The sequence below is a fragment of the Cupressus sempervirens genome, chromosome 2 (assembly GCF_028749045.1).
Source record: "Cupressus sempervirens isolate cs-2001-9-10 chromosome 2, ASM2874904v1, whole genome shotgun sequence".
NCBI classification, from domain to species: domain Eukaryota; kingdom Viridiplantae; phylum Streptophyta; class Pinopsida; order Cupressales; family Cupressaceae; genus Cupressus; species Cupressus sempervirens.
The window spans coordinates 538607059-538618288 of record NC_143119.1 but is presented as its reverse complement, the minus strand read 5'-3'; positions in this window follow the sequence as shown (position 1 = coordinate 538618288).

Sequence of the window (11230 nt, the reverse complement as noted above, 5' to 3'; positions counted from 1 at the left end):
AGTGGGGTTTTGTAGAATTTCCACGAGGGGGAAAAAAATCTCCCGAGTCCCAAATTCCGAGCTAGTGGGGTTTGCGATTTTCGGAAGGGCGGAAAAATCTCCCGAGTGCCGAATTCCTCGCAGGTGGGGTTTTGTGATTTTCGCAAGTGTGAAAAAGTTTTCCATGTGGGTCAGGTTTGCAATTTCTGTGAGGGCGGAAAAATCTTCCAAGTCCAAATTCTGGGCAGGCGGGGTTTCGTAATTTCCAAGTGCCAAATTCCGAGCGGGTGGGGTTTGTAAATTCCGCGAGGGCGAAAAAAACTTCCAGGTCCAAATTTTGAGCGGGTGGGGTTTGTAAATTTTCGTGAGGGCAGAAAAATCTTCCGACTGCAAATTCTATGTGGGTCCCCGGGTTTTGTAATTTTCGCGAGGGCAGACAACTCATGTACGTGATCCAAAACCAGTCAACTTATTTTTTTGGTTAACGCCCAAAGTTTTGAACTCAAATCGAGTTGGCTACCCCGACTCGAATCGCCTCCGAATTTTTTGCACAACCCATGTCACCGTGCTCGACTTGATTCTAAGTGCCCCGAGTCATGTATGTGGTCCAAAAGAGGTCAACCTTTTTTTTTTGGGGGGGTTAATGCCCAAAGTTTTCAACTCGAACCGTGTCGGCAACCCCGACATGAATCGCCCCAATTACCCGAACCCCGACTCGAATCGCGTCGAGCCTTAACCGCCTCCAATTTTTTCGCACGACTCATGTCACCGTGCTCGACATGATTCTAAGTGCACCGAGTCATGTGCATGATCCAAAGGCGGTCAACTCTTTTTTTGGGTTAACGCCCAAAGTTTTCAACCCACATTGTGTCGGTGACCCCGACTTGTATCGCCTCGAGCCTTAACCGCCTCCAATTTTTTCGCAGGACTCATGTCACTGTGCTTGACTTGGTGCCCCGAGTCATGTACGTGATCCAAAAGTGGTTAACTGCTTCGTTCTTTAGTTAACACCCAAAGATTTCAACCCAAATCGTGTCAGCAACCCCAACTAAAATCGCCTCGAACCTTAATCGCTTGCAATTTTTTCAAACCACTCATGTCACCGTGCTTGACTTGATTCTATGCGCCCCAAGTCATGTACGTGATCCAAAAGCGATTAACTCTTTTTTTGGCTAACGGCCAAAGTTTTCGAATCGACTCAGCTACCCCGACTCGAATTGCCTCGAGCCTTAACTGCCTCCATTTTTTTTTTCACTCGACTCATGTAATCGCACTCGCCTTGATTCTGAGTGGCCCGAGTCACTTACGTGATCCAAAACCGGGTAACTTTTTTTTTTTTCTTTTATTTTGTCAAGTCCCAAAGTTTTGAACTCGAATAGAGTCGGATGCCCCGACTCGAGTCGTCTCCAAATTTTTCGCACGACTCATGTCACCGTGCTCGACTTGATTCTAAGTGCCCCAAGTCGTGTACATGATCCAAAAGCGGTTAACTTTTTCTTTTTGGTTAACGCCCAAAGTTTTCAACCCGACCCGCCTCGGCAACCTCGACTCGAAGCGCCTCGAGCCTTAATGGCCTCCAATGTTTTTGCACGACTCATGCCACCGTCGACTTTTCGCTCGAATCATGTCACCCAGGGAACCTCGATGCTACGTGACCCAAGCCCTGTGCGCGATCCAAAACCGGGTAACATTTTTTTTTGAACTCCCAAAATTTCATTCTTTTTTTCCTTACGAGGCCTATCATGATCTCTTTTTATAAAGAAAATTCTCAAATTAGATTGTTTCGGCTACCCTACCTCGAATCTGGCTAGCTAGACGTAACACCTCAAGTCGGCTCGGCAATACGTGAACTGAAACTTGTGCGTGATCCAAAAGCGGGTAACTTGTTTTTTTTTTTTTTTTTGTAATGCCCAAAATTTAGCGCTTTTCGCTGTACAGGGCCTCCCATGATTTTTTTTGTTTTTGTTTTTTTTTTTTCCCCTCGTCAACCCACTCTGGCGACCCAGTCGGGTCACCCGAGGCTGGGGCGACGGAGATGGGTTGACCTAGTCGGGTGACCCAAGTTGGGTCGACCCAGGTGTGCGATCTTGGCTGGGGATAGCAAGTCGGTTCTATAAGTTTGCTTGCCAATTTTGCTAGCCAGGTCCGCTCACCAAGTCATCTAACCATGTGGTCTTTGCCAAATCAAGAATTGACTCTTTAAGTCCACTCATAGCTCGTCAAGCCGGCTCACCAAGATGACTTACCGTCTCGCCTCACCAGGTTGCCCCACCAGGTCGCCTCTTCTTTAAGACCGCTCACCATGTTGGCTCCCCAAGTCACCTCACCGAGTCGACTATTCAGGTTGCCTCACCAAGTCGATCCCTTAAGTTCGCTCACCAAGTCAGCTCCCTAAGTCAGCTCACCAAGTCGAATCACCTAGTCATTTTACCACCTTGCCCCAGCAGGTGTGCTCGCCAAGTTGCCCCACCGAGTTGCTTCTCTAAGCCCACTCACCATGTCAGCTCACCAAGTCAGTTGTTCAAGTACGTTGCCAAGTCAACTCTTTAAGTTCGCTCACTAGGTCAGCCCGCCCAAGTCGCCTCTTTAAGTTCGTTCGCCAGGTCGGCCCGCTCAAGTCGCATCAGCGGGCTAACTCGCCGAGTCACCTCACGAAGTTGACTCTTTAAGTGCGCTCACCAAGTCAGCTCACCAAGTCGACTCACCATCTCCTCTCGATAAGTTGGCTTGCCGAGTTACCCCACCAAGTTGTCGCCTCTTTAAGCCCGCTCACCATGTCAGCTCGTCAGGTCGGCTCACCAAGTCGACTAATCAAGTAGGCCCACCAAGTCGCCTCAAGGATAGCTCCTCACCATGAGTCGCCTCACCATGTTGACTCTTTGAGCTCGCTCGCCAGGTCGCCTCACCAAGTCGACTCGAGTACGTTGCCAAGTCGACTCTTTAAGTTCGCTCGCCAGGTCGACTCGCCAAGTCAGCTCACCATGTCATCTCAACGAACCAAATCGCCGAGTCGCCTCACCACGTCGGCTCTCTCATACCACTCGCCAAGTTGCCCCACCAACTCGCCCCATTAGGCCCACTCACCACGACGCCCCGTTAGGCCCACTCTCACCAACTGGACTCTTTAAGTCTGCTCATAAAGTCGAGCCACCAAGTACTCTCACCAAGTCGACTCTTTAAGTCCTTTCATCGAGTCACCCCACCAAGTACTCTCACCAAGTCAACTCTTTAGGTCCGTTCATAGAGTCACCCCACCAAGTCGACCCTTCAAGTGCGTTCATCAAGTCACCCCACCAAGTCGACTCTTTAAGTTCATTCATCAAGTCACCTCGCCAGGTCAGCCCACAAATTACTCTCACCAAGTCGACTCTTTAAGTTCGTTCATCAAGTCACCCCGCTAGGTCAGCCCACCAAGTGGACTCTTTAAGTTCGTTCATGAAGTCACTCTGCCAAGTCGGCCCACCAGGTTGACTCTGTAAGTTTGTTCATCAAGTCACCCCGCCAGGTCAGCCCACCAACTACTCTCACCAAGTCGACTCTTTAAGTTTGCTCACCAAGTCACCCTGCCAGGTCGGCCCACCAACTACTCTCACCAGGTCGACTCTTTAGGTTTGTTCATCAGGGCACCCCACCGAGTACTCTAACCAAGTCGACTCTTTAAGTTCGTTCATCAAGTCGCCCCGCCAGGTCGTCCCACCAAGTTGACCCTTTAAGTTTGGTCATCAACTCACCCCGCCAGGTCGGCCCACCAAGTACTCTCACAAAGTTGACTCTTTAGGTTCGTTCATCAATTCACCCTGCCAGCTCGGCCCACCAAGTTCTCTCATCGGGTCGACTCTTTAAGTTCGTTCATCAAGTCACCCCGCCAGTTCGACCCACCAAGTACTCTCACAAAGTCGACTCTCTAAGTTCGTTCATCAAGTCACCCTGCCAAGTCAGCCCACCAAGTACTCTCACCAAGTCACCCCGCTAGTTCGACCCACCAAGTCGACTCTTTAAGTTCTTTCATCAAGTCACCCAGCCAAGTCGGCCCACCAAGTCGACTCTTTAAGTCCGTTCATCAAGTCACGTGACTAGGTCAGCCCACCGAGTACTCTCACCAAGTCGACTCTTTAAGTTTGTTCATCAAGTCACCCGGCCAGGTCGGCCCACCAAGTTGCCAAGTACTCTCACCAAGTCGACTCTCTAAGTCCGTTCATCAAGTCACCCCGCCAGGTCGGCCCACCAAGTCAAATCTTTAAGTCCGTTCATCAAGTCACCCCACCAAGTACTCTAACCAAGTCGATTCTTCAAGTGCGTTCATCAAGTCACCCGGCCAACTACTCTCACCAAGTCGACTCTTTAACTATGTTCATCAAGTCACCCCACCAAGCACTCTCACCATGTCAACTCTTTAGGTCCGTTCATAAAGTCACCCCACCAAGTCGACCCTTCAAGTGCGTTCATTAAGTCACCCCACCAAGTACTCTCACCAATTCGACTATTTAAGTCCTTTCATCAAGTCACCACACCAAGTACTCTCACCAAGTCAACTCTTTAGGACCGTTCATCAAGTCACCTCGCCAAGTCGACCCTTGAAGTCCGTTCATCAAGTCACCCCACCAAGTCGACTCTTTAAGTCAGTTCACGAAGTCACCCAACCAGGTCGGCCCACCAAGGACTCTCACCAAGTCGACTCTCTAAGTCTGTTCATCAGGTCACCCCACCGAGTACTCTCACCAAGTCAACTCTTTAGGTCCGTTCATCAACTCACCCTGCAAAGTCGACCCTCTAAGTTCGTTCATCAAGTCACCCGACCAAGTCGACTCTTTAAGTCCTTTCATCAAGTCACCCCGCCAAGTCGACTCTTTAAGTCCGTTCATCAAGTCACCAGAACAACTACTCTCACCAAGTCGACTCTATAAGTCCGTTCATCAAGTCGGCCCACCAAGTTGACTCTTTAAGTCCGTTCATCATTTCACCCCACCACGTACTCTCACCAAGTCAACTCTTTAGGTCCGTTCATCAAGTCACCCCACCAAGTCAACCCTTTAAGTCCGTTCATCAAGTCGCCCCGCCGAGTTGCTTCTCTAAGCCCACTCACCATGTCAGGTCACCAAGTCGGTTGTTCAAGTACGTTGCCAAGTCAACTCTTTAAGTTCGCTCACTAGGTCAGCCCGCCCAAGTCGCCTCTTTAAGTTCGTTCGCTAGGTCGGCCCGCCCAAGTCGCATCAGCGGGCTAACTCGCCGAGTCACCTCACGAAGTTGACTCTTTAAGTGTGCTCACCCAGTCAGCTCACCAAGTCGACTCACCATCTCGCCTCGATAAGTTGGCTTGCCGAGTTACCCCACCAAGTCGTCGCCTCTTTAAGCCCGCTCACCGTGTCAGCTCGTCGGGTCGGCTCACCAAGTCGACTAATCAAGTAGGCCCACCAAGTCACCTCAAGGATAGCTCCTCACCATGAGTCGCCTCACCATGTTGACTCAATGAGTCGCCTCACCATGTTGACTCTTTGAGCCCGCTCGCAAGGTCACCTCACCAAGTCGACTCGAGTACATTGCCAAGTCGACTCTTTAAGTTCGCTCGCCAGGTCGACTCACCAAGTCAGCTCACCATGTCATCTCAACGAACCAACTCGCCGAGTTGCCTCACCACGTTGGCTCTCTCATACCACTCGCCAAGTCGCCCCACCAACTCGCCCCGTTAGGCCCACTCACCACGATGCCCCGTTAGGCCCACTCTCACCAACTGGACTCTTTAAGTCTGCTCATAAAGTTGAGCCACCAAGTACTCTCACCAAGTCGACTCTTTAAGTCCTTTCATCGAGTCACCCCACCAAGTACTCTCACCAAGTCAACTCTTTAGGTCCGTTCATAGAGTCACCCCACCAAGTCGACCCTTCAAGTGCGTTCATCAAGTCACCCCACCAAGTCGACTCTTTAAGTTCATTCATCAAGTCACCCCGCCAGGTCAGCCCACAAATTACTCTCACCAAGTCGACTCTTTAAGTTCGTTCATCAAGTCACCCCGCTAGGTCAGCCCACCAAGTGGACTCTTTAAGTTCATTCATGAAGTCACTCTGCCAAGTCGGCCCACCAGGTGGACTCTATAAGTTCGTTCATCAAGTCACCCCGCCAGGTCAGCCCACTAACTACTCTCACCAAGTCGACTCTTTAAGTTTGCTCACCAAGTCACCCTGCCAGGTCGGCCCACCAACTACTCTCACCAGGTCGACTCTTTAGGTTTGTTCATCAGGGCACCCCACCGAGTACTCTAACCAAGTCGACTCTTTAAGTTCATTCATCAAGTCGCCCCGCCAGGTCGGCCCACCAAGTTGACCCTTTAAGTTCGGTCATCAACTCACCCCGCCAGGTCGGCCCACCAAGTACTCTCACAAAGTCGACTCTTTAGGTTCGTTCATCAATTCACCCCGCCAGCTTGGCCCACCAAGTTCTCTCACCGGGTCGACTCTTTAAGTTCGTTCATCAAGTCACCCCGCCAGTTCGACCCACCAAGTACTCTCACAAAGTCGACTCTCTAAGTTCGTTCATCAAGTCACCCTGCCAGGTCAGCCCACCAAGTACTCTCACCAAGTCACCCCGCTAGTTCGACCCACCAAGTCGACTCTTTAAGTTCGTTCATCAAGTTACCCGGCCAAGTTGGCCCACCAAGTCGACTCTTTAAGTCCGTTCATCAAGTCACGTGACCAGGTCAGCCCACCGAGTACTCTCACCAAGTCGACTCTTTAAGTTTGTTCATCAAGTCACCCGGCCAGGTCGGCCCACCAAGTCGCCAAGTACTCTCACCAAGTCGACTCTCTAAGTCCGTTCATCAAGTCACCCCGCCAGGTCGGCCCACCAAGTCGAATCTTTAAGTCCATTCATCAAGTCACCCCACCAGGTACTCTAACCAAGTCGATTCTTCAAGTGCATTCATCAAGTCACCCGGCCAACTACTCTCACCAAGTCGACTCTTTAACTATGTTCATCAAGTCACCCCACCAAGCACTCTCACCACATCAACTCTTTAGGTCCGTTCATAAAGTCACCCCACCAAGTCGACCCTTCAAGTGCGTTCATCAAGTCACCCCACCAAGTACTCTCACCAATTCGACTCTTTAAGTCCTTTCATCAAGTCACCACACCAAGTACTCTCACCAAGTCAACTCTTTAGGACCATTCATCAAGTCACCTCGCCAAGTCGACCCTTGAAGTCCGTTCATCAAGTCACCCCACCAAGTCGACTCTTTAAGTTAGTTCACGAAGTCACCCAACCAGGTCAGCCCACCAAGGACTCTCACCAAGTCGACTCTCTAAGTCTGTTCATCAAGTCACCGCACTGAGTACTCTCACCAAGTCAACTCTTTAGGTCCGTTCATCAACTCACCCCACAAAGTCGACCCTCTAAGTTCGTTCATTGAGTCACCCGACCAAGTCGACTCTTTAAGTCCTTTCATCAAGTCACCCCGCCAAGCCGACTCTTTAAGTCCGTTCATCAAGTCACCAGAACAACTACTCTCACCAAGTCGACTCTATAAGTCCGTTCATCAAGTCGGCCCACCAAGTACTCCCACCAAGTCGACTCTTTAAGTCCGTTCATCAGTTCACCCCGCCAAGTACTCTCACCAAGTCAACTCTTTAGGTCCGTTCATCAAGTCACCCTGCCAAGTTGACCCTTTAAGTCCGTTCATCAAGTCACCTTGCTGAGTTGCTTCTCTAAGCCCACTCACCATGTCAGCTCACCAAGTCAGTTGTTCAAGTACGTTTCCAAGTCAACTCTTTAAGTTCGCTCACCAGGTCAGCCCGCCCAAGTCGCCTCTTTAAGTTCGTTCGCCAGGTCGGCCCGCCCAAGTCGCATCAGCGGGCTAACTCGCCGAGTCACCTCACAAAGTTGACTCTTTAAGTGCGCTCACCAAGTCAGCTCACCAAGTCGACTCACCATCTCACCTCGATAAGTTGGCTTGCCGAGTTACCCCACCAAGTCATCGCCTCTTTAAGCCCGCTCACCGTGTCAGCTCGTCAGGTCGGCTCACCAAGTTGACTAATCAAGTTGGCCCACCAAGTCGCCTCAAGGATAGCTCCTCACCATGAGTCGCCTCACCATGTTGACTCTTTGAGCCCGCTCGCCAGGTCACCTCACCAAGTCGACTCGAGTACGTTGCCAAGTCGACTCTTTAAGTTCGCTCACCAGGTCGACTCACCAAGTCAGCTCACCATGTCATCTCAACGAACCAACTCACCGAGTCGCCTCACCATGTCGGCTCTCTCATACCACTCGCCAAGTACCCCACCAACTCGCCCCGTTAGGCCCACTCACCACGTCTCCCCGTTAGGCCCACTCTCACCAACTGGACTCTTTAAGTCTGCTCATAAAGTCGAGCCACCAAGTACTCTCACCAAGTCGACTCTTTAAGTCCTTTCATCGAGTCACCCCACCAAGTACTCTCACCAAGTCAACTCTTTAGGTCCGTTCATAGAGTCACCCCACCAAGTCGACCCTTCAAGTGCGTTCATCAAGTCACCCCACCAAGTCGACTCTTTAAGTTCATTCATCAAGTCACCCCGCCAGGTCAGCCCACAAATTACTCTCACCAAGTCGACTCTTTAAGTTCGTTCATCAAGTCACCCCGCCAGGTCGGCCCACCAAGTGGACTCTTTAAGTTCATTCATGAAGTCACTCTGCCAAGTCGGCCCACCAGGTCGACTCTGTAAGTTCGTTCATCAAGTCACCCCGCCAGGTCAGCCCACCAACTACTCTCACCAAGTCGACTCTTTAAGTTTGCTCACCAAGTCACCCTGCCAGGTCGGCCCACCAACTACTCTCACCAGGTCGACTCTTTAGGTTTGTTCATCAGGGCACCCCACCGAGTACTCTAACCAAGTCGACTCTTTAAGTTCGTTCATCAATTCGCCCCGCCAGGTCGGCCCACCAAGTCAACCCTTTAAGTTCGGTCATCAACTCACCCCGCCAGGTCGGCCCACCAAGTACTCTCACAAAGTCAACTCTTTAGGTTCGTTCATCAATTCACCCCGCCAGCTCGGCCCACCAAGTTCTCTCACCGGGTCGACTCTTTAAGTTCGTTCATCAAGTCACCTTGCCAGTTCGACCCACCAAGTACTCTCACAAAGTCGACTCTCTAAGTTCGTTCATTAAGTCACCCTGCCAGGTCACCCCACCAAGTACTCTCACCAAGTCACCCCGCTAGTTCGACCCACCAAGTCGACTCTTTAAGTTCATTCATCAAGTCACCCAGCCAAGTCGGCCCACCAAGTCGACTCTTTAAGTCCGTTCATCAAGTCACGTGACCAGGTCAACCCACCGAGTACTCTCACCAAGTCGACTCTTTAAGTTTGTTCATCAAGTCACCTGGCCAGGTCGGCCCACCAAGTCACCAAGTACTGTCACCAAGTCGACTCTCTAAGTCCGTTCATCAAGTCACCCCGCCAGGTCGGCCCACCAAGTCGAATCTTTAAGTCCGTTCATCAAGTCACCCCACCAAGTACTCTAACCAAGTCGATTCTTCAAGTGCGTTCATCAAGTCACCCGGCCAACTACTCTCACCAAGTCGACTCTTTAACTATGTTCATCAAGTCACCCCACCAAGCACTCTCACCACGTCAACTCTTTAGGTCCGTTCATAAAGTCACCACACCAAGTCGACCCTTTAAGTGTGTTCATCAAGTCACCCCACCAAGTACTCTCACCAAGTCAACTCTTTAGGACCGTTCATCAAGTCACCTCGCCAAGTCGACCCTTGAAGTTCGTTCATCAAGTCACCCCACCAAGTCGACTCTTTAAGCAGTTCACGAAGTCACCCAACCAGGTCGGCCCATCAAGGACTCTCACCAAGTTGACTCTCTAAGTCTGTTCATCACGTCACCCCACCGAGTACTCTCACCAAGTCAACTCTTTAGGTCCGTTCATCAACTCACCCCGCAAGTTTGACCCTCTAAGTTCGTTCATCGAGTCACCCGACCAAGTCGACTCTTTAAGTCCTTTCATCAAGTCACCCCGCCAAGCCGACTCTTTAAGTCCGTTCATCAAGTCACCAGAACAACTACTCTCACCAAGTCGACTCTATAAGTCTGTTCATCAAGTCGGCCCACCAAGTACTCCCACCAAGTTGACTCTTTAAGTCCGTTCATCAGTTCACCCCGCCAAGTACTCTCACCAAGTCAACTCTTTAGGTCCGTTCATCAAGTCACCCTGCCAAGTCGACCCTTTAAGTCCGTTCATCAAGTCGCCCCGCCGAGTTGCTTCTCTAAGCCCACTCACCATGTCAGCTCACCAAGTCGGTTATTCAAGTACGTTGCCAAGTCAACTCTTTAAGTTCGCTCACCAGGTCAGCCCGCCCAAGTCGCCTCTTTAAGTTCGTTCGCCAGGTCGGCCCGCCCAAGTCGCATCAGCGGGCTAACTCGCCGAGTCACCTCACGAAGTTGACTCTTTAAGTGCGCTCACCAAGTCAGCTCACCAAGTCGACTCACCATCTCGCCTCGATAAGTTGGCTTGCCGAGTTACCCCACCAAGTCGTCGCCTCTTTAAGCCTGCTCACCGTGTCAGCTCGTCAGGTTGGCTCACCAAGTCGACTAATCAAGTAGGCCCACCAAGTTGCCTCAAGGATAGCTCCTCACCATGAGTCGCCTCACCATGTTGACTCAATGAGTCGCCTCACCATGTTGACTCTTTGAGCCCGCTCGCCAGGTCGCCTCACCAAGTTGACTCGAGTACGTTGCCAAGTCGACTCTTTAAGTTTGCTCGCAAGGTCGACTCGCCAAGTCAGCTCACCATGTCATCTCAACAAACCAACTCGCCGAGTCGCCTCACCACGTCGGCTCTCTAATACCACTCGCCAAGTCGCCCCACCAACTCGCCCCGTTAGGCCCACTCACCACGTCTCCCCGTTAGGCCCACTCTCACCAAGTGGACTCTTTAAGTCTGCTCATAAAGTCGAGCCACCAAGTACTCTCACCAAGTTGACTCTTTAAGTCCTTTCATCGAGTCACCCCACCAAGTACTCTCACCAAGTCAACACTTTAGGTCCGTTCATAGAGTCACCCCACCAAGTCGACCCTTCAAGTGCGTTCATCAAGTCACCCCACCAAGTCGACTCTTTAAGTTCATTCATCAAGTCACCCCGCCAGGTCAGCCCACAAATTACTCTCACCAAGTCGACTCTTTAAGTTCGTTCATCAAGTCACCCCGCCAGGTTGGCCCACCAAGTGGACTCTTTAAGTTCGTTCATGAAGTCACTCTGCCAAGTCGGCCCACCAG